Here is a 24,546-nt window from a genome sequence, read left to right as displayed (position 1 = left end):
CTTCTTCGTTAAATTGATAACCCCTCCCTCTCCCCTCCTCCCCGCAGTGCAGCACTTCTTAGCGCTATGATTCTATGATTCTATTCTATGATTCTATGATTCTTCACCCCTCTTTACCGTTCTTGCCCCCCCTCCTACATCCCAGCATCACTGCTTGCAGGATGCCCTTCTGCGAGGCTTGTGCTTGGAGCCGTTTCTCGCTGTGCCCTCTTGCCCCGCCAGTCTCCTGCAGCTGGGAATTCTGCAGATAAATCATCGGGGATGGTCACAGCGAGTGGCTGCTGCAGCTCTTTCAGCTCCCAGCTGTGTGTACGTCTCGCTTCCTCCAGGGTTTCTCTCTTCCAATGCTGGAAAACCCTGCCCTGCCAAAATGTTACTCATGTTTGCATGAATTTTAAGGCATTCTTGTGACGAGACATTTGGCAACATGGCCCTGTGACACACATAAACACACACACATCTTGTTTGGCATTTTCAATAAGCTCAGTGTTGAACACCTGTCAACAAGATGTCTTTAATATTAACACGGTTAATTTGGCTGAAATCAGCTTTTCCTAAGTGAGAGCAAATGGGCAAATCCTTGATCTCATTAGATGCTTTGCTGTAAGCTGTTCTGTGCTTGAATGCTCTAAAACCTGTGCAAACAGCACTGTGCTCCATAGGGTCTCTCACCAGGGACTGTGGCTATAATTACTGCAGACATTTCAGGAACATCTCTATAGCAGCTGGCTATCCCTTCACAGACTGAAATAGCAGCAAATGGGAGATGTCTCAAACCAATCTGGTCCAGATTTCATTAGTGCATAATACCAGGTGTTCCTGATGGTCCTGCTGAGCTTCTCCCCCTGCTGTTCTTGTGGCTTCAGTCACATTGTTCCCATTCTATGCTTCTATGTCCAGGATCAGAAGCATTCTGATTTTGGGCAATGCATCATATTATGCATATCATGTATCATATATTTCACAATAGTTTCACATCAGGAAAGTTTTCTTCCCATACAGCTGAAAATTTGCTTAAGTTCTTGGTGAAGAGCTTGGTGAAGAGTTTTCCCATCCGGCAAAGCTTTCATAGTCCTCTTCCTTGATGCTTTCTTGCACCTTGGCACAAAGTGTTTGCAAGTTTTGGGTGTCCTTCTTTCTGGAGCCAAACGCAGTGAAGGGAGGTTTACATGGGAAAGGTATGTGCTGCAAGCACTTGTCCATTAAATATGAGTTCTTAGGTCCAGATAAAGCCCTTCCCAAGGAAAGTGTAATCAGCACTCCTGGGGTATGGATACAAGGTTATGGGAAGGCTATTTCAACCGTCTCAAGGGTCTCTGTGAGGATTTGCTGCCTAGATACAAGACAGACGCACTACTGGTGAGCATGCAAGTTTGGATTGGGATCATCTGTCTCCAAAACACAGTGATAAAACACCTGTCTCCTTGGCTGGGCTTTGTGAAAGATGCAGCCGAAATGATCTATCTGCAAAAGTACTGTATGTAATTCCATGTTGTTTCCACATCAGCAGCATCTCTGTGTGCGCAGTGATAACACTGAGGCCCTGCATAGGAAGGAATGCAGAAAGTGCATAAATGAGTGGAGAGAGAACAAAACGAAACAAAATGCTTTATTTCAGCCTGCTACATTTTCTGATCCAGATGTTTCCGTCATTAAAAAAAAAAAAAATCCTTTTCAAAACAGTAAAGAAAAATTCTTAGTTCTGACATCCTGTAGTGCAATTCCACTGCACACTCTCGAAAGTGTTTCTCTGCAGACTCCCATTCACTCTGGCACCAGTTTCCACCGACCTCGCTCTGCAATCCTTCTGCTTAAGGTCATGTTTTCTTTGTTCGCAATAGTTTGTGCTTTTCCTCACCTTGATGCTTCATTGCTACCTAATTGCTCAGAGCTCAGCAAGAGTTGGCACACATAAAGGCACCCAACCCCAGGCATCTCAAATGCAGTCGCTGGAGCAATCACTGTTTTTTCCATGTGTCTATTCGCTGCATAAATGGAAAGGCAAACATCAGATGGAAAAAAGTTTGGTGGTCCTCGGAGTGGGTTTCATCTCCTTGCAGAAGATCTGAATCATACCAGTTCAGCAATGCAGCTTCTACAGCCACGCCAGAGTGGCACTGGAAATGGTGGGCTTACCTTAATATAGTCCTGAGTGGCAGTAACAGAGTGGAAATGAGTTGGAATTAGAAGCCTTGCATGTACAAAGGCAGGATTTGACCCAACAAGGCAGTCACTGCTTTAGGACATTTCAACTCCAAATCAGTTCCCAGGATGCCTGAGATAGCCCTCATGCCTCTAATGAAAGGAATAATTCTAAATATGTAACAACTCAGCCCGTGTTCAGATGTTGATCCTGGCCCCTGTGCAGTTGTTTTGAAAGACTTTTTCCTGCGTAAATAGATTCATCTGAAGCTTTTTTTAATTATTATTTTTTAAGGAAAGTTCTGATATGTGGGTCAAACCACTGATGACTTGGCAACAAGATAAGAGCAGATTTTAGGATGTCTTTCAAAATGGCTTTTCAACATGCATTTTACAAGCAGATCTATGTTTCAAGCCCTCTCTGTTTCATTTGTAGGCTTGCCTTCCTAGTTAATTCATGAACAAACTTTATAATTCCCAAATCAAACACAGGTGACCTCTTCAGCCATGTATCTTAGAGAGGGAATTTTGAAACAGATGGAAAAGTACAACGTAGCCTCATTGAAGTGCTTTGATCCTTGCATAATATATAGGTACAGGTTTTATTGAATATATCAAAACCTTTACTGAAGTACTTCATGATTTAGACCTAAAAACAGACCTGAATTCTGTAGAATGTCTCCATCTGCCCATCTCCTTTCTTTATTCAAGGAGTGGGAGTGATTCTGGATGTCAATGGATGATGGGAAATCAACACCAGATTTGCTGCAGTAATAATTGTGCACCATATTTTGGGACCATTTTTCTAGAAAAAAAAATCAATCATCAGTCACATAAAAATAGTTAAGCTTCAGGAGGAGTGAAATAATGAGCAACCAAAGGACGGACATTCTCTTTAAGTTATTATTCTTATTTATAGCAAGATGAATGCTCATTGCAACAGAACAACGTAAGGATGGAGAAAATAGAAGGTGCATGGCCACCCCATCTCTGAATTGTATCTGATATTTCACTGATGACAGCTTACCCACCTGCCTCTTGCTCTTTCTTTCAGTCTGTCTCTGACACGTTGCTCGGGATGGGTCACCAGTGACTTGAGTTCAGCACAGGTGAACAGGAGGTCATTAATTTTTCCTCCAAAACCCTTTTCACTTTGACTTCCTTCTAGCAATATGAAATAGACTCCTTTTACTTACTTCTAGCAATATTTCTATTTGATCCAGGCTCAGGATCTGTGAACAGATCTCTTTGTTTTTCTTCTCCCAAACATATTTAACCTGTGATCAAACATATGCTCTGCTTCCATAACCTACAATCAATCACAAGCACCTGAGACGTCCTCTGCCCTAACATGCCTTTGACCTGACATTACTTCAATGTATGTCCTCTCATATTGAGCTGCCAAGTCTTTTTTTCATGACTTCCCACGTTACTTTTGCATACGGATGAAATGATTGCCAGCAAAGCTTTGCTTACACTGATATCGCTCTAAATGCATCATCCACTTGTGTATCCTTCCTCACACAAACCCTTGGCCATCTCATATTCTCCCTTTCAGCACCCAGTGAAAGGTTTGCTTTTCCACATCTCTCTGTGCTACACTCCATTGTTAATACCAGTCTTGGCAGCTCATTTGTTTCTTTGCCCTGGCCCAGCCCATCTCTCTGCTTTCTTTCGTGGGACTTATATCTCTGCCGCTTTTGGAATAGGTTTTTAGCTCTAGAATCCACCATTTCTTCTTTCCTGGAGTACAAACCAAAACCAACCCCTCAGAGCCATCTCTGCAGCAATCCCTCTGAAGGCTGGGAATATGTGCTTTACTTTGCAAGCGCTTTGTGATTTCCAGATATTCACGTGCTGGATCTGTTATACAAACCTTTACACAAGAGCATAGTCATGTACAACACAATGCTGCTCAGCAGAGAAATACAATAATATAAATCATATGAGCAGAAGACTCTTGTGTCTTCCCATGTGTAGGCAACGGTATAACCTTATTAAATTCCAAGTGCTTGTACACTTTGCTTACTCAGAAACTTGGACTGTACTTTACTGCCATTATAAATTAAAAACCAATAAAAATAAAGTTCAAAAATTATAAAATATACAACCACAGGCGCACTGGTGTCTCAGAGAAGTTGGCCACATGCCTACGTCTTTGAGTTTGGGTTTAAAATACCTTCATGGACTGTATTATTTAAGACGAAGACAATTAAAACAACACCAAGAAGTTACTATTTTCTGCTCTATGTAGCACTTTTGCTACATTTACAGCCTAAAATGTTTCCAATATTGAGAGTTGCTGTTATGAAGAGGAAAAAGTATTATAAATGATATAAATGGAGAAAATCACAGAATCATGTGGCATGGTTATTTTCAGTGCATAGTGCAGAGTTAATGAGACGTGTGAATGGTTTCATTGTATAACAGTCTGAACTTTGGCTGTAAGCTATGGCAGTTTCAGAGTGTAAACAGGGTCCAATTCATGACTGGTGTAATTGGGCTGATGTCAGTGACATTGCCAAAGGACAGGTTAAGTGCTGCACGTGTGCACACAGATGGAACCCAGTCGTAGCTTTAGGAGGTCGCGTGCATAAAGACTGGATGCAGGTGGACTGACTATTGGCCTGTTTGAGGAAGGTGTGAAGGTTTCATCCAGGAGAGACAGAGTCACAGGTGGCATTTCCATCCAGCAAGTGCACTGTGCCCATGGTGTGAAAGCAGACAGAAGACAGAAGAGACACATTACACCCAACAAACCTGCTTTGAGGTTTTTTATCAGCACATTTCAATTCATGAACATGAAAATCTTTGAAGTGAGCACCTGTTGGCTTTGCTTCCAGGTCTCCTTGTGCTGACAGCTGTTTTGCTTGCAGTGGGACAGCTTCTGCTGGCAGTAAGGACTGAGTTGCTGAGCAACATGGGAGAATCCCATTTTTGCATGACCTTATGCTTATTTTTCCCACACACCACTGCATAATCTGGTCACCTTAATGCACTTATTATTTTTGTCATTGCCTTTATCGCTTCTGGTCCAGCCTCAAAATGTCATTCCACACTTAAAAACACAATTATGTAAAACCTCTGGGCTGCCAAGCCAGCTCAGGCAGATGCTGCAACCTGCTCCAAGCTGCAATTGCTGACAGCAGATTTTCATCCACAGACATTTCCCCTGAGCTGCTCAGCAAGGACTGGATCTCCAGGAGAGAATATTTCCTTTCTCCACACAGTCCAGACCCCAGTATAGTGTGGGAAGAATGAAGGAAATGCCAGGCTTGAAGAAGAGGCATCTAAGGATGGCATCTCTACGCAAGGGAAGAGAGGAGCGTAGCAGCAGGAACCCAACATCCTAGACACAGCGTCAAAGGAAAGAAGAGAGCTATGAGGGAAGCCCAAGAAGTAGCAAAAATCCACGGAGGAAATTAAGGCTGAATTTGGCCGTGGCAGCAGGTGCTGCAGAGGAACTTGCTGGAAGAAGCCCATCCAGGAGCGCTGCCAGGCCCAGCAAGCAGCCCTTGGCGCAGGCAGGGCGGGAGGCCCGCGTGCAGCTCTCGTGCAGCCAGGCCTTCCCCATTTTCATCTTTATGATTCTGAGAGAAGGCAAGGGGATGTGGGGGTGTTGTGAGAGGCTATAAACAACATTGAGCTCATTTATTTCACTAGGATCGAGTTTCCTGTGGCTTCCCTTTTACAGTCCATCTTTCTTGTGCGCTGATGCAGCTCTGACTAATCCAACCAAGAAGCATAACTCAACATCCGCTGGCCAATTCTCCACAAGGCAGGAGAAAATGGAAGAAACGGCATGTGCTTATGTACAAACCTGCTCCCTGATCTCCTCAAAAAGGAATAGAAAAATCTTAATGAGGGTGATTTGGGGCAGATCACTGACCTAAAGGTTGAAAAAGACCACTTGTTCAAGATCTTCTAGTCCAACCATTAATCCATCCCCACCATGCCCACTAACCATGTCCCACAGTGCCACATCTGCAAGGCTCTTGAACACCTCTAAGGATGGTGACTCCACCACCTCCCTAGGCAGCCCTGTGCCAGTGCTCCACCACTCTTTCTGAGTAGAAATGATTCCTAACATCCAACCTGAACTTCCCCGGCACAACTTACAGCCATTACCTCTTATCCTATTACAGTTAGAGAAGAGGCCGACCTCCCACTTCACCACAACCTCCTTTCAGGGAGCTGTAAAGAGCGATAAGGTCTCCCCTGAGCCTCCACTTCTCCAGACTAAGGAGAGGTATAGGCCCAGGTCTGGTTAAAACTAAATAAAATGCATAGTGCATTTGGCAGAATCATTTTTACTGCAAGGTGCTAGATTTATACGGCAGTAGTTTTCATTCTAGAGAATCCTAAAATGCTCTGCTAATGCTATAGACATAAAACTCACTTCATTGCAGCTGCTCAGCAGGCAAGTTGTTGGCCCACTGCTTCCCATCCAGATGTGAGGGGGGAATAACCAACCCAGGACATCCCAGTAAAAAACCATCTTAAAGGAAATTACCCCTGGGAAAGGAAGCAGAAGTTGAATTGCTAACATTTGGTGTAACCCACAGACCTCCCAGGGTCCTGGTCTCTCCTCACATGGGTGTAATTCTGGAGATGAGGTACCAAAGCCAACTATGTGGTCTGGGGACAATTAGAGAAAAGCTGAGTATTGAAACGTGGGACTGATGCATGATGGAGCAATGGTGTAAGGATGCAGAATGATGCCAATTTGCTTCTGATCTGAGAGATCAGAACCTACCTTTATCTTTCCTGTGCCACCCTTTCCTTCCCTTGGTAGTGCCAGGAATGCCAGCTGCACACTGGTAGTAACACTGCATTGGGTGGCTAACATCAGCTGGGGAGCGTATGGAACAAGCAGCAAATCCAGATGGTGATAATGAAGCAAGAGGAGCAAATATCCTGTCTCACTGAAATGTTTCCTATAATTAGAGAAATTACAGAAGAGAAAACAGCACTGAAGAACAGGAAGAGAATTTACCTCTGTTCCCAGCTGCAATGTCACTGGATTAACAACTATTTCTCCAAGGGAACAGATTCCCAACACTCAGGGTGTTGTGCAGCAGGACTAGTTGTCCTGCTTCTATTCCCTGAGACCTCACATGGTGAAATCCTTTACACTGCCAGACACCAAAGGAGAGCACCCCAGCATTCAGGGCTGCGTGGCACAGGGTATTCACTACAACTTCAGGAGTTCTTCCAGGACCTTTTTTTGGCTGAGGATGGTTGGGTGGCAAGGGTGGAGCACATCTCAGGCTTATGCAGCCACTAAAAATAGAGCTCAGAGTGTATTTTCTCCCTCTCTCCTAGACTGCATTACTTCTGGGATGTGTCCAAAAAGAGATTCAGTAGGGCAGCTGGGGGTAGAAGATCTCTGAATACAGTAGCAAGGGCACTGTTTTCCTTCATTTTCCAGTTTCGGTAACATAGGGAAGGTAAAGTAAGTTACAGACAGTGCTGCTTTTGTATCAGCTCCCTGAATCAAAGGTTTCAGCTGTTAGAAATTAGAGTGTGCTTACTTCTTTGACCCCTCTAATTTCTGTAGAGAACAGTCATCTGGTCTCACAGGCATCACCCCCAGCCAAGCCTTCAGGATTAGAAGTGAAGTTTCCTCAGTGTGCCAGCCAAGGGTGCTGTTTGAAGTAGATGCCCAGAGAAGGACAGCTAAAAGCTTCAGCAGCTTTTGCTGCTCTAATCCATCATCCATTGACAACCGGGTGGCTCAAGAGGGCTGGAAGCTTTATGGAAGGAGGAGGGAGGTTTCTCATGAGAAGTGGGATTTTAATAGCAAAAGAGATATGTGAAAGCTTTAATCCTTGTGCCAGGGTGTGTTTCTGTTTAAGAAGGTTCTGACCTTATCCTTTGTCAGGAAAGATGGCTGTGAACCCAGCTCTGCAGCTGGCTGAACTGTGTATTTATTTCTTTAAACAGCCCCAGTTGTGACCAGCCAGGATAACTGAGCTGCAGCTGCTTAAGTCCAGAGGGTGCTCCAAAAGAAAGGTCAGCACAGCAATTCCAAGCAGAGTGTGTGGCATTCCCAAAGGGTTAACAGCTGGGAGGAGATGAAGCCCTTAGAAAAAAAAAAAAAAGTCCCATACCACAGCTGGATACTGATCTTTGGGTACCTCATGTGAATACAGCTAGTAGTTTTTGAAATAATACATGCTTGGAAATGCTGGTTTGATGGTGTTTGAAAGGGGCACCACCAGCAGACTACGAGAGTGCTACTCTGACCCAGAGAGAGAAGAAATCAGTCATAATACAGTGTGTGATCATACCTATGCTCCATTGGCAGTCTGAACAAGCAGTCAGTCTGCTGTTCTGTAGACAGCAATGTGTTACAGGACCTTCAAGAGCAACTTGTGCTAATTTTCCAAGCTTCTGGGAAAAAGGAAGCGCAAGGGAGATTTTATGCCCCTTTTTTATGGAGTGCATTGAGTAAGAGTGGATTTATTTTCCAAGCTAGATGTTTCAAACACTGCTTTATTTTCCTTCACTGGGGATGCAGGGTACTGTTTTATTGCCTTGTGTAAATTGCTCGTTGTTTTATCGAAGTATAAAAACTCTTGGCAAGGCTACAGCGTCCCATTATCTTTCAATTGGGTGGGCAATAATTGCCTAAACAAACACAAAATCTTATTAAACTCACAAATGCCTAGAAATCAAAACAAGAACAGGGACGTCCAATATGCTGTTATGAAGAAATGAATGTGGTTTTTAACTGCTGAACATAACAAAATTTGAAAAAACACCTTGAAAGCTAAAACAAAAGCAGGTGTGACATTAGTGCTGCCTGCAGCGTTTCCCTCTTTTTCTGTCTGCTTCCATCCTTATTAGCGTGCCACATTGCTGGTTATCAGCACTGACCAAGTTCCAAGGAACTGCTGATATTTTTGCTTCCAGATATAAACTCAGTAAGGATAGGTGGTGAAAGGAGAAGGTGGCAGTTTCTTGTGTTTGCTCAGCCCTTGGAGAGGGCACCATGCCTGTGCTGGACCTGGCGTGCCTCTTCCTACACACAAGGGATGGCAACCAAGTCAACAGCTAACCCCCTCTCCAGCATTTGTCCTTCATGAAAGCTGACCTCATCTCAGAAAACCTCAGCACATTTGTCACCAGGAATTTGTGAGTCACGCCTGAGAAGAGTCATATACTTTGAAAATAAGCTTAATGTTGTGCAAAGGTGGTTATGTGTGAGAGAGCCCCATTCCAGACTCCCAGAGGTGACTGAGACAAGATGATGTATGGATGGCTGCTAAATAAAAGAAAATAAATAAAATCACTACATAAAGAATGAAAATGTACTTAACAGATCTAAGACAAATTCTATTAATGTCAGCTGCATCAGTGAGCCCTCAGCATCCACAGGCAATGCTGTCCTCCTGAGCAGCGCTACCAGAAAGTTTTCAAGTATCTATAACTCAGCCAAAGTTGGAGAAAGCAGCAAATTTCATTCTCAAGGTGATCACACCCTGCCAAACCTCCAGGCTTGGGCAGCATTTTGTTTCCTCAACAGATCAGAGAGAAGAATGCTCAAAACCACATATCTATCCCAAATCTAAGCCACAGAAAATAGGATGATTACAGCTGAAACTTTCCTAAGATGCAGAAATGCCTTAGGCAGACAGCCCACATGGAAACCTTTAGCTCAAAGGGCTCAACAGAGATACTGAGAGGTCCTCTGCTGGGAGGTGCTGCCCATATATGCAGGAGATGTCCATCCTTCATGTTGGAAGAAGAGCTGGAGGACTGGACGTGCTGCTTTCCCCTGAAATGTAAAACAATTACCAGCCATTCTTCTCATTTGAAACAGTGAGTGTTTAAATGCTGCACAAATTCCAGGTTGGATAGCATCATTATGCCCAGTTAAATGATTATGGTGGTTTTTAATTAAACTCATAATTCTTTTTGATTGCCTGCAACATCACCAGACATTAATAAAACCCTAAGAGATCCCGGTGGGGGGAGACAGGCTGTAAAGTGTGCTGACCCTCCTATGGCCATCCTGCAATTGTTATCACTGTGTGCCTTTTACAGCTGGGTTAACTGCCACTAAAGCATTTGCACAGCAGATGTTGGCTATTCTGAATGCAAGCAGGTGAATCTGCCAGGGTGGCTTATCTCCACTGAAGGATGATAGCTTCAGAACAAGGGCAATGAGGTGCTGGGAGTCCTGCTTCAACTATCCTCACTCTGGTTTGATGTCTTCTAATAAAAGGCCTCAGCTGGGTGAACATGGGACTGCATCGATGCCACCCTAACGGGGCCAAGCATTTCCAGATCAGGTTCCATCCAAACGATGATGGTTTAGTGGATGCAATGATTATTTAGTGAGCATAGCGGTGATGGGTTTATAGTTGAATTTGATTATCTTTGAGGTTGTAACACTATAACGTGATGGAAAGTTCAGCAATAATAGTGAGGTGGCAAAGTCTTTAGCTGCAGCAAATGAGGACAAGCCCAAATGCAGCAGCCAGAGATGCAGAAACAAAGGAAGAAAATTTGCTTACATTTGGAAGACTTCAAGCAGGCAAGGATCTCCAGATGAGATACCCTTGCTCCACTGCCACTGCCAACACTTAAACGAGGACTGGGAAGGGGTGAATCCTGGCTTCACCCCTTCCGGTCACTCAGGTACATTGGATGCACCTGAGCTCCCCCGGGTTGGCTCTGCCTTCCACCAGGTACTCAATCACTATTTCAAGCCATGACATAGTATTCCCACTACGAGGACTTTTTCAACCGTAATGAGTCTGTGATTCTATAAGGGAAAGAAAGCAAGATTAAAGAAGTAGGTATGTATGCATCAGAGATCCACTGGTGGTACCTGAGTCCAGAAAGGCAGAGGTTCAATGCGGTTTCCAGCAAAGATTTCTCTTGCCAGTATGCCTCTTCATTACCCAGGACCTGTGCTGGGCTGAATAGCATAATTTCATGATCCACCCCAAGACCCAGCATTTCTGCTGGGACTGCAGGCAAGTAGCCAGTTTGGGTACCGTTCCCTAGGCAAAGGAAGTTGCTGTGTGGCACAACAGGCTCACATTGTGGAGCAATAACTTAGATGTCTTCTTCCTGATGGTCTTGCATGACATCCCTGATGGATCCTGAGGACAGGCATCTAAGAATACCATGAGATCAGAGGCCTCAAGATAGCCCTTCCCATTCTCCATCCTGGAAGGATTACAAGCAATCTGACATCCAGACTTCATGGGGTCACAGCACCACTTTCTAAAAGAAGCCTGTTTGATGCATGGCATATTTGGGGTTGTGGAAAAATTTATGAAGTGCTCGACAGCTTTTTCCAGGAGGACTTTGAGTAGATTTTCTTCCAAGAGTCTGCAGCCAGTTATAGTTTGGAATATGTGATCTCATGGCATTTGTATTTACACCTCTCACTAAACCTACTTTTTACAGCATCGGTATCTCTAGGTTACTGTGAGGCACCAAGTGAAGTCACTGTAAGGTCACTCACTGGATACTGCCTCCCACACAGAGCACATCAGTTTGGCTGCAGGACAGCTACAGCTGAAGTTACTTTCTGTAGCTATGAGCTGAAGAAATACAAGCAAGGGATATTAAAGTGATGAAATAATAATTAAAAAAAGGAAAACACACTATAAGGAAAACAATCCTCTGGCTGGGGGCAGTTACAAGGATTTGATAACAGAAAGGGTTCTCTCTATCACCTAATAGAAAAATGTGAAGTTCCCCAAGAAAAAAAATCTCGAAAGGCGGTTTCTTTCATGATTTCTTTAAAGAACTGCTTATATCTAATAAATAAACATTTCCTTACCAAGATCTTTCTGTATCTAGTCCAAGATTCCCAAGCTCTCCTGGAAACATCTCACCCCACCACACAGATGACCCCCTTGTAATGACTTGCCTCTCAGTGTCACTGGAGGCAGTGAATCAGCCTCACACCTTGCAAGAGCAACTTTCCTTGATTAAAAAAAAAAGGGAAAAAAGGAAGCCAGGCACCTCTCAAAATTGTATTTATTTCACTAAGCTGGAACTGAGAAGCTGACATTGCAAAAAGAAACTCACCTCTGACCCAGAGGAGATTGGAGCTTTTGGCTCCTTTGCTGAATAATTAGGCACACAGTGGTGGTGATGGGTTGACGGTCAGACTTGATGATATTCGAGGTCCTTTCCAACATTATCAATTCTGTGATTCCAAGTCTTGGCTCAGAAGAGAAATACCAGCTTGTCTCCAGGGTGGAGTTAAGAAGCACCCTGATTTCCAACAAATCAGCACTTTAAGGTGACCCACAGTTCCCCAAATGCCCAGAACTTTAACATTAAAAAAAAAAGGGGGGAGGGTTTCTTCTATGCAAGATTTTTTTTTTTTTTTTTTGGCATAAAAGACACCTAGGTGATAAATACAACCAGAACTCACTGCTGCTTATTATTTTCCCCAACAGAAAACCTAAGCCACCTTCTACTCCTTAAGACAGTTGGATTTGTTCAGCCAAAAGATGCAGAGGCATTCCAGCACTTGCTGGAAGCAATGGTAGCTATCCCACTGACATCAATGGGTGCAAACATTCCCAAGACTGGAAACCCCAAATTACCTACCTGCATGTGTTCTGCATGTTTCTGAAGCTTTCCAACTGCTAATAAGACCATCATGTTGCAATAATAAGTATGGCTATGTGAAACATTAGTGAGATTGTGTGTCAATCCTGGTCTACTCCAGTTGATTGGAGAACTGCCATAAGTAAATCAGGATTTGGCCTCAAGTGTGATGAAAACTAAGGCCAACTGTTGCTTGCTGCATGCACATGGAGCAATGCTTGGCTTGGGTCAGATAGGAGTGTATTATTCAATGCTCCAATTTCTACAACTGCTCAGAGCTTGTATGCTTCCCACTCACCTTGTTCTCAGCCTCGTGGCTACAGTGGGTGAAAAAAGTCATGGCACTTTGCAAACTGCAGCTGGAAAGTGCACCTTCAGAGCAAATATTTGTAATTTATGAGCATCTTACTCTTCCATAGCTTGGTGCTGCAAACAGTGGCAGCTGTGGAGCTGAAGGAACAGCACGCACTGGAGCAAAAAAAAGAGGAAAAGCTCTTAGCTGGTTTACTGCCATATGGACGGTTCCCAGTGCAAGATGATAAATGAATTAGTCTCATTACTTCTGCCTATTTTTCCTGGCTCTCCTGGGAGTCTCAGCTTCAGCTTAGTTGAGCTAAGTAGAGTGTTTTGGTTTTTTTTTTTTTTTCCCCCTCCTCCCACAGGCAGAGCACAAAATTTCTGGATCAGGCCCTTAGGGAGATGCTGGTTTTGTGTGCTCTATGTATGAAGAGCACCCTCCAAATGGGGACACAGGTGCTCCTTGAAGAACCGCATCCCCCAACACCTCTAGCAGCTATCCCTATCCCACAGGAAGCAGCAGTGTCTTCTCTCCCTTCCTTCAAACAGAGTCTAGGGCAAGAGGATATAGGAGTGTATAGCAGGTATGTGGGGAACTGCTAGAGACAGACCAGGGTAGCAAACAAGAAAAAAGTTTGTACTGCAGGAAGAACTTGAGATGCATTGGAGAGCAGTGATTGTAGGGGAACAGCAGGAGAATGAACCACTTAAGTGATATAATGGCCCCTTCCCCAAGTTCTGCTGCAGCTCTGTCTGCCCATGATGCTGCCCTCCTACCAGCTCCTCCGCTGGGACTGATTTCATAGAGAAAGAGAAAGCAAGGGAGAATTGCTTAAAATAGATGTCAGAGCAGGGGAAGGCCAAGAGGAAGCTGTGAGGATCCCACTGTGGGCAGGCAGACCTGAGGGGACACCAAAACCCCAGAGTGTCACAGGCAAGAGCAGGCCATGGGGGAAACCTCCCACTCCCAAGTGCGGGCACGCACCCTTGGCTCCGGTCCTGGGGGAGTTCAAGGCTCTACAACAAGGCCAAAACCCCATCCCAGGTTTTCCACATGCACACATCCCACCCAGCACTGCTCCATCATGCCAAAGCAGCGAGACAACAGGGAGAAATATCTCAGCCCTTCACTCCACTGCTCCCTCTTGAAGCATCTCACTGTAACAGGGGAATGCGGAAAGGAAAATGAACTAGACTGGACTATAGGGATTATGTTTGTATCGCTCTTGTGTAACACGGCTTAATGCTGTGCAAGGCAGACAAAACCCAGGATGAAGGTGCTCTGTCACAGCTCCATGTCAGTGCCCAGAGTTCCAGCTGGCAGCCCCTGGAAAAGCCAGTCAGCATTACAAGGGACAAAGCAGCCTGGCTGCACGGAGGAGGCAGAAAACACACTTTTAGAGCAAAGTCATGCCTTTTATTGACAAGTGTAGGCTTAAGGGGATTAGCAGCGCACAATGCCTCCCTTCTGGTTCAGTCACCAGCCTTCCATTCCCTGCAAGTCGGGTACGCAGCCACCCCTGCATTCAAGTGGGGAATGCAAGAACAGAGGGAAAGAAAGAGGCCAAAGGGGCTCTACACAAATTCCTCCCACCTCTCCTCAGCTACAGGCTGGGCATTAAGTAGAGATGAAAAGCTGCTGCTAGTGTGGCATGCCCAGGGTTATTTAGGACATCACCAGGCTCCTGGCAGCACAGGGCCCTGTGTGCCAATGTAACCTAGGCAATCACTGCTGCTTGCCTTGCAGTCTGCTGTTCCAGCTACAGCAGAGCCAGGTTGCTGCCTCTGCCTGCCAACCCTGCTCCTCTGCTGCCCCCCAGCTACTCCACAGCTCTGCCCAGGACACTGAGCAGCTCCCCATCCCTGCACTGCGCAGGTATACCCTTATCCTGCTGGCTTGGGCTCATCTTCTCACCACACAACCCTTATAACTGTTAGTTATAACTTTTAGTTCTGAAGCTATCAGAGCTCTACTTCAGATTATTCTGCTTGGATTCACTGTGTGTGAAGTGTCAGTGGAATGCTGCTGGTTGTGTGCTTCTCACTAGCCTGCCATAAGGCTAACAGCAGCCCAGTGTGCCAAGAACAGCACACCAGGCTCAGCCTTGGGACAGAAATCCACACAATGGGATCTGGGTTAAGCACATGAGCTGATGGAAGAGCCATGCTTGACTGCTAGAAAACAGGGTCCCATCAGCCCCAACAAGATCACATACACAGAAGGGCACAAAAACTCTTCTGGGAGTCCTCATGAGAGATGTCATCTTTAAGTTATCAATTAAAGTGAATACCATTTGCCTGCATTGGAGACAGTAATATTATCATTCTATTTCAGATGTCTATAGCACATTGCAGGGATTAACTAGTTAGCCCCCATAACAGATTCAAGCAAGTGATGCTTAAGCAGAAATATTCTCACAGGTGGAGATATTTCTCCAAGCCTAAACTTCAGAAACAGCAGCTCCCAAATACAGGATGGGAACAGGAACTCCTGTATGCTCCTTGGACTGCCTTCCTATGTCCCTAGAGAAACCCAGCAATAAGAAAACTGGGGAGTTCAAAAACATGGATGTGAGGGTTTTGCAGGGAGCAGACAGACCTGAGGGTCACAGGCAGGAGCTGACCATGGGGGAAGACCACCCATTCCCAGGTGAGGGCATGCACACCTGGCAAGGGTCAGACCACCACACAGCCTTCCTCTCCTCACAGCTAGATGACTAACATTTCCTTAATGCCTTGCTGAAATCCTGTCTCGATATGGTCTGAAGGATCTGACAGACCAGTTCAAAGGGCCTGATATGCTGTGCAGATGGTGGGACAGTCAGAAACAGCACCTCTGTGTTGCAATAAGGACCCAGCAGAATCGTCCAGACAGAGCGTGCAAATCCTGTGCTGAGTAACGCCCAGCTGGAAACCCACGCTCTGGTGAGCCAGTGCAGCCTCTATGCAGGCTCAACACCTGCAGATGGAGCTATACAAGCAGAGCAGCAGATGCAGAGAGCACCCACTACGCCCACAGGCCTGGAGAGGAACTGGGCAAGTGCAAGGTGCAGGAGAGGTGATGCTGCTGTGGTCACAGATTTTGGCATAGGGTGGTTGAGGTTCCCCTAACTGAGCAAAGACTGTTTCCTTTGGAGGACTAAATTGACGCTTTGCTGCTGGTCTTCTAAGTGATGCGGAAAAGAAAAGCCAACAAACAGTGGGAAAAGTGCCCTGCTAAAAGCACAAGTCCTCACACAAATAGCCACAAAACATGTCAGCAAGCTAGCTCAGGAAAAGCGCATTCTGCACAGTTTAAGGCAGAGAGCAACGCTGCCACGGCACGGAGTTATAAGGCAACCTCAACCTCTCCTCACCAGACTTTGCAATCAGCATAAACATTCAGTCCCACTGACCCAGAGGGGCTGACCCTGACCTCAGGAACTGCTAGGGGAGACCCTCTCCTCAGATTTCTATCTCCTCCAGCAAAACCCTTTCTTTCTGAACCTTATATTTCTCTTAAAGGAGAGGGAAAAAAAACTCCACCTGTTGCTACGAATCTCCGTGAGCTTTGAGGAAGAGGGAGGAGGAAAAAGAAAAAAAAGAAAGAAAAAAAACACGTTTTGTGAAGAAACAAAGGAAAAAACCCTACGAACTCCCAAACCCCTCCCCAGGCAGCACGGAGCGCTCAGCCCAGCAAGGAGCAACGACTCCGCTCCAGCCGGGCGCAGTTCCGCGGCCGCCCGGGTGGCTGCAGTGTCCGCTCTGCTTTGGGAGCAGCGGGAGCCCAGCATCCCGGCGGCAGCTGGGAGCAGGAGGCTCATGCATCTCCAGCAGTTAGTTCTACGGGCTCGGCTGCTCCGCAGCATCCCGCTCCTTGAGAGAGCGCACAAGGGAGAAAAAGGATCTGGGAAGCCTCTTGAGCTCAGATGACCAAGCGGCCACTATCACAAACAGTTATAAATCCTCCCATGCCTCACTACGACATTCTCAGGCACTCCCCCTCTTACTGGAGCTGGGCCTGGCTTTGTAAAGCATGTCTTCACTGGCCAAGGTTGGAAGATAAATACACAGCTGGCTGTCTTATTTATCAGTTGGGTTCATTTGGCTGGGAACACAGCCAAACTTTAACCAGAGTAGATCAAGGCACAAGCTGGCTGCCTGGCTTTGTCCAGCTCCACAGGAGCAGCTCAGCTATGTCCCACTCTCAAACCTCACTAAGTTCAATGTGGATCCTACCAGCTCATTCCTTAATTAATTGCTATTAACTAGGATGCACCCTTTCTTCTACACACACACACAAGAGCTTGTTTCTACCAGCCACAGAAGGACATACATCAGAGGCAGTTCCTGCAGCAGCCCCACATTCTGCTTTAACCTTCTCACTCTACACCTTTATCAGCATCATCCCCTTCAGCCAAACCTCCAGACTCTGCCCCTCAACCTTCAGCAAAGCCCATCCCCTCCCTTCCAAGATCATTCTTCTCCTCATGCCCTATCTCCATCACAAGTCCCTTCTTGCTGGCTTGCTAATCTCTCAAGATAAGGCTGCCAAAGAGGCACAGGAACCTGCACCCCACGCAGGAAAAAGCCCTTCAGCAAGGCACATTACCTTGGCTTGCTGTCATCCATCTTGGTTCAGCACTGAACAGGGAAACCCCAGTGGGTGCCCCAGCAAGATCCAAGGACTAGAAGCACACAAACACACTTCTAACCAACTGCCTTAGCTGCTAAATATCTTCCAGACCTGGTGTTTTATATATGCGATTGCTAATAGCCACCACGGGGCTTACCCACCGTAATGGCACAACAAGCTGCAGAGCTCATGAACCACACCTGCTGCAGCTCCCAGCTCCTCCTCTGCCAGATGGAGAAACGAAAGGCACAGCTGAGATAGCGCAGATAAGGTGACACAAGCTCATCGCTGCTTGCAGATGATGCCAAGGGATCACCCATACAGGTGACAGGGTTTGTCGAGGGGATGGCACAGGAGATGCTGTGTCGGATGGGGTGGGTGAATCACACCTTGCTGCTGGTTTCTTCCCCTTGATAATGACAGGAGCCTTGATGGCTGCTACAGATACCTGTACCTGTGCTGCTGTGCTGGCAGCTGAACTCTCAGCCATTTGTGGTGGGCTCTGCTCTGCCACAGGATCACCAGTTGGCCTGTCACTCTGTGGTAACACACCACACAGGCTCAGGCCACCATGAGTTCATAGCCCCTGGTTTAAAGACCCAAGGGCCCTGAGATGGTTTTCAGAGACTTCTGGCAATTTGATTAAGCAATGTTGCTATGTGCCTGGCACAGCTTGTCATACACGGAGGTGTTCCTATGTTTTAAATGTGGATATAAATAAGTTTTTTACAAGAAGGACGATGAAACACTGGCACAGGTTGCCCAGAGAGATGGCGGATGCCCCGTCCCTGGAGACACCCAAGGCAGGTTGGATGGGGTGAGCACCTGATGGAGCTGTAGATGTCCCTGTTCGTTGCAGGGAGGTGGACCAGACAGCCTTTAAGGGACCCTTACAACTCAAAACATTCTATAATTCTCTGAAAGGTCTCAGCTCCTTCCCAGGGAAACATCACACCAGGGCCACGTCCACCACTCTTCACCTTGTGCAGTCTTTGCACTCAAGCTGCAGCTCCCTTTTCTGTTCCCAGAGCTCATATACCCCTCCCCATCTGTTGTTTTTACCTACTTCTAAAGCCATCCATTTCCACTGGCAGAATAGTCGCCAGGTTTGAGGCAAAAGCAGTGTTTAGCTGCTCACACTTCAGTCTGGAACGCACCCCTAGACTCCCCTTTTTTTTTCTTTTTTTTTTTTTTTCCAGGAATGTTTTAAGTAAATTCAGGGCTGAATAGCAGAGCAAATGGGAGCCTTCCTAGCTGCCCACGTTACAGGTATAGTAATTCCAAACTGATCCTCCTTTGTGCTGATAACAGGGCTTGCTATTGTTTTCCTGAAGTCCACATGTCCAAAAACACTGCCGGTGTAGATAATCGCAGTGAGCACATGCTTTTGGATCTGTTTCTAAAACAAGCCTGGGATTTCAGCTTTTTAAAAATCATGGCCCTGATTATGTTTGGGTTTTGTTGCTTTTTTTTTTTTTTAATGCAAAAGCAAAACTTCCCTTGGCTCAGAATGAAGAAGGATCTAGCTCTTAAACAGAACGTATAAAGGAGCAGATGTCCCCCTCCTTTGCCTGCTTATGATGAATGAACAAAGCATGAAAGCTTTCAGCATTTTCCTGGTTGTTGTTTTTTCCCTTTGATTTCATTTCCTTATTCAGCTGCAGAGGCCGAGAAATGTGAAAATGCTTTTGCTCTTTGACTCCAGGGGTGATGCCTAGTTAGGTTAAGCTACATCTCTGACAACATAGGATTTGCTTTTAGCTTTGCTTGAGCTCATGATGGCCATTCCTCCATGCATCTCTTTTGCTGTTGTGCGGCTGTGCAGCCAAGATTGCAAATCTCACAGAGCTAAAGAAAGAAAACGAGCAAGAGCTGGGTCAGTGAGCAATGTGCTTCCAGAAGATATTGAATGGGGATGCTTTGGCATCTTTGCTCTCCAACAGCCTGGGCAGAAGAGGTTTTCTTGGGCTCTGGACCTTCTTTTCACCTTTGCTTTGCAGTCCTTTTAGCATAAATGCACCTGATGCACAATAGAAAATGGGGAAAATCCAAAATATACTTAGGTTTGGACAAAAGAAAGAATATCCCCCCCCTGCCCCAGCATCCTTCTTGCCCATCTCCTGGCTCATCTAGCACAGACATGGGGCTGTAAACATGTTGACTCTTGGGGCCTAATTCCCCATCGTGTGACACTGCTGCGGTGCTGCCGAATGTCCCAGTGCAGAGGGATTGTAATTACATCTCACCTTACTGAGTGTTTCAGCTTGCTTGCCTCCTATTGCCTCCCCAGACCTGCCCAACTCGTTTGGCTGCTGCTACCAGACCTGCTTATTATTCTGCACACCCACCCACTGCCCTTTCATGTGCATTCATGTTTGTGCCTAAAAGCTGCAAAGGGACATTTTTGGGGTGGGGGCGGGGAGGAAGCTGATGAAGTTTTGGTGCTGCCCCCTCCTCTGGACTCTGGGGCCAACAAGGATGTGCGCTCCATTTGGCACACAGTGATGGCAAACAGAGGCTATGAGAGTGAGTCACGCTGTTACAAAACACAGAAAATTTAATGAGATGCTTCCTGAAACTTTGGTTCTGCTCCCACAAAGCCTGAGAGCGAGGGCAGACCAGACAAGAGCAAGAGAATGGGTTCAAGGCAGGATCCCTGAACCTACCCCCTTCTGCCTCCAGGTACAGAAAGAAACAGCCTCTTAGGTTGAAGCTTTGTTCTGTCCAATGATGCTGGCTTCCAAGTGCCCTGATTCTGTGTCCCCATACGTGGTAATGACACTGAAGAGGGTTCTTGCAGAGGACAGAGAATCATAGAACCATTTGAGTTGGAAGGGACCTTTAAAGGCCATGTGGTCCAACCCCCTGCAATGAACAGGGACGCCTACATCTCCATTAGGTGCTCAGAACTCACCCCTCGACCCTGAGTATCTCCAGGGACAGGACACCCACCACCTCTCTGGGCAGCCTGGGGCAGTGCTTTGTGGCCCTACACATTGCAGCGAGTGTTGCCATTCAGACAGTGTCCCCAGACAGGGCAGCGTGATGTTTGCACCCAAATCCATAAATCCCAGAGTGATGCCTCCAACCAATGTCTGATTCAGCTGGGTTGGAAGCAACACTGTGATGTACAAGGAGCTTCTCAGTGCAGGTGAATGGCAGAATGTAGCTGAGTCAGCCATCAGCACTTGTCACAGTGGGTGGGTACGGGTGTCCCTGCACCCAGAAGCAGCCTAAGCTGTCACCAAACTGTACTATGGCACAGTGCAGGGTCTCAGGGACTCAATCCCAGCCTTTCCCACAGATGTGCCTGAAGCCAAAAATAGGGCTGAGCTGAACAGAGGAGCACGTGCAGGGGCTGGTGTCCACGTGAGAGGTGGAAGATTTGTGTTCCTCCTCTGGCTGGCTCAGAAGCTGCAGATGGGTTCCTGAGGGAGTGCCCTCACCTTGGGCTGGTGGCAGTTCTGTGAGTCCTCCGCTCCAGGTGTGCCTGTTTGTATAAAACACCATCATCACCTGGACCACGTCACCCCCAGTCTGCTTCACCTGGCTGGCTCCAGCAAGTGGGATTTCTCCATCACCACTCCCAGCTCCTTGCCCTGTGCTCCTGGACCAATACTCTTACTGCACGAAATTGGCTCCCTAACTTTCTATTTAGGTACAAACACACAAGGGGAGTGGGGGCTCGTGGAGGTTTCATCAGATTTCTGAGACGTTGGCATTGCAGCAAGCCTAAGCATGACCCAGCGAGACTCTTGGGACAGCAAATTCCAGAGAAGGAGAAACTGCACCAGAACAAAGGGAGTTTGTCTTAGAACAGGAGCACAAATAAAAGTCCTCATTGTTTTAGCTGGAAGAGAGATATGAAACTGTTTCTAAAGTTAGGTGAGGCTCCGAGCCTCGCAGCCATCCCTTATTTGTGACCCAAATTACAACGAGTCCTGGGGCAGCACCTACCTTTACCAAAATGAGTTATTTGCATCAGAAAAACATCGTTTAAAAAAGAAAGCTCAGGCAGATGCTGCTCATCTGGTACACCTGAGCTCCTTTAGCTGTCCAGGGGAGTTGTCCCTGCCTTGCTGCCATGTAACTGAGCTCACAATCAGTGTGAGAATTGCAGAGGGGATATGGCAGAGAAAGATGTGGGCAGCTTTCCTGCAGCCCTGTGCCAGCTCAACTGGGCACCTTGCCTGCTCCCACTGAAACTGATCCTGACCTTAACAGAAAAGGGGAGCGTCCTCCTGGATGATTCAACAGTTCCAAAGAGTGCATTGAGAAATGGGCAGCTGACATCAGTAAATAAGCTTGCTTTCATTTTCGGAAGTGACTGCTATTCAAGATGGGGATCGGGTGGCTCGGTTATCCAATACAGATAGGGCTTAGTCAAAAGTTTTGGTGGATGGTGAGAGTCCGTAGCCATGGGCTGCCCCGGGGCACCTTCAGATCTGGAAATGTGATGGCATTTTCCAGTAGTAATAGTCAGGAGTGATTGGGATCTTTTCTGGATGTTGACTGATGAGAATTCCAAATGGAGCATGGGCTCTCCAGAGTACTGTCAGAAGCTCCTCAGTCACATTTGGGGCAGTTCTATGGACAGATCCAAGAGAGGGACCAATGCACCTCTTCCTGCACTGATATGGGGATGGTAAATGTGCTGTGTTTTTGATCTGTTGTTTTGCTTAATTTAATCTAGATAAATGCAGCTGTAGCCTGTAACTGTTTACTGGATGGTAACTACGGACAAGGATTTCTCATCTGAATACAAATCTCAAGCAGCTGAGGAAAGGGATGCGATGACAAAGGTAGCTGTAATAGCAGGATAAAACAAAAGCCTCTTCCCTTCCTCTGCTGTTATAACAAACAAGTGGATTTAGTCTTTTCCCCAGTGGGAACACAACATAACAATAACAGAAATCACCCCACAAATGCAGCACTCCCAAGTTTCCATACCTTTACAGTGCTGTTAGAAGCCCTTTTTGAGCACACACTGTGACTCTCTCCAACCTTCTGTCATCTGCCCTTGCACAGTGAGCCCAGCATACGTCCCCACACGTGTGCACGCTGTCACCAACACACTTGTAGCCCTGCAGGTCCTGCTTGGAACGGGAACCTGTTCCCCACTGCAAAATGTTCCACCTCACCCTGCTGGAAGGCTGCCTGCACACACAGGCACAGTGCTTCCAAAAGATGGAGTTGTCCTGAAAGTCTAGCTTAAAGTTTTACTGATTGTAACAGAATAACTGGTTTTCACAGATGAGTAAGAGCAGATACTGGTGCTCTGTTTAATTGCTACCATCAAGCTTCGTTGTTCTTTCGAGCTGAATGAGTGTAAGTATACACAGATGGGTGTGGGAACATGTCCCAGATTGCACCTACCACATTCTTCCTGTCTTCTCTGGAAGAGATACCGTCATCGTAGTAACCACCCTACATCACCCCACAGGTTTGTGGCTGAATGGAGCTCAGAGCCTCCCTTCCCACCTGCCTGGGTCAGCCAGTGCGTGGGCAGCTGGCGTTGCCCCCACCCCATTCTTCTGGTCAGCGTGCATGCAGCAGCCTCCACATCACCAAGCTTACCACTTTTGGCCAGAACTAAATTCACATGTAAGCATCTACTTGGAAAATAAATGTCTGACATTGAGGAGACCATAGCACCAAGGATATGGGAAGGATGGGAGCCCAGGGGAGTGCTCCCTTGCCCTACTGGGTGCTGTTCCCAGTTTCCCCACTGCACCTTAGGCACATCCACCAGCAGATGCATCTACAGGTGTGTGCAGTCAGTCATTCTGAGAAGGTAATCACCACTAGAGATGCAGAGAAAAAACAGCCTTTCATAGGAAATCATCTCAACTGCTCTCGTGTAGAAAAGGCGCTGCCCTGAGAGGAACTTTTCTGGTTTCGGTTTGCTGCATTGTAAGTTGTTTTGCAGATGAATTCCAATGGGAGAGGAAGAGTGATTGTTCTGCTTTCATCAGCATTTCTTCTGAAATTCTTTCTGTTCTTCTGAAAAAGAGCGGAAAGTGAGAAGTTCTGGAATAATCTCCCATGGGAAGGCATTGATGCTGTAATCACCACTTCCAGCACCTATTTGTCCAGATTTGAATCGAAACTGCCCATCAAAGGGGAAAAAGGACCGCAGAGCCTTTCTGTAAATGTCCTCATGGAAGCACTTGTACTGCTCTGTTTGTAAATCTCCCCTCTGGCAGGAAGGGAGCAGTTCATGCCCTGTGCTTCGTGTGGGATCTGCAGCTATTCTGTAAGGAATGCTGCACTGACTGAACTGGGGATGGGCTGTGGTCAGGATACATTCCTAGGAACCACAAAGGGTTTGCTGATAGGATCCGGGGTCACACAGCCCCTGGCTGGGCTGTGGAGTGACCACACCATGGCCAGAGAAATGAGAGTCCCCAGCCCCCAAGTTGCCCAAGCCTGCTCTGAATTGTGTTTTCAGTAAACCTCAAAGGACTGATCTTCTGCCCGTTTACCTTGTCACCAATAAACTTCTTGCAAATGAGATGGTATTGAATACCTGGCACACAGAGGCACCTTCTCACCCATTTACCCCTCCACACTTTATTTGCTCTCATATCCCTATAGATACCATTTCTTTACCATCAGTAGGAACAGCCAAATTGCCTCCTGAAAGGGAGTCCAGGTTCATGGTGTGTGCTCAGGGTTACTGAACATCACCAGTGCTGTTATTGGCCTCCAGTCATGCATGAGAAAGCTAATTGAAGTGCAGACATTTGGTCTGTCCCACCCTTGATACATTACTTATTTTTCCAGCTCTGAGTTGTTTACACAGCACCTGACAAAGCTAAACTGAAGAAATTGATCGATGGGCTGGGGAACGCTGCTGTTTGTATGGTACAGGAGGAATCAGGGTTAGCAGGGCACCGATG

General features: G+C 46.5%; 1 long non-coding RNA gene across 1 annotated transcript; it reads right to left on the bottom strand.

Moving 5' to 3' along the window:
• Window positions 1-473: 473 nt before the first annotated feature.
• Window positions 474-24,183, bottom strand: LOC146543636 (uncharacterized). The gene is made up of 3 exons (XR_014885592.1): window positions 22,595-24,183; window positions 17,621-21,134; window positions 474-1,543 (listed from the first exon to the last, which is right to left on the bottom strand). It is a non-coding gene; the product is annotated as an uncharacterized LOC146543636 (long non-coding RNA).
• Between the last annotated feature and the right edge of the window lie 363 nt (window positions 24,184-24,546).

The sequence above is a fragment of the Meleagris gallopavo genome, chromosome 11, assembly GCF_905368555.1.
Source record: "Meleagris gallopavo chromosome 11, MGAL_WU_HG_1.1, whole genome shotgun sequence".
NCBI classification, from domain to species: Eukaryota; Metazoa; Chordata; class Aves; order Galliformes; family Phasianidae; genus Meleagris; species Meleagris gallopavo.
The sequence above is the reverse complement of the archived record's forward strand: the minus strand, read 5'-3'. Positions and strand labels throughout refer to the sequence as shown.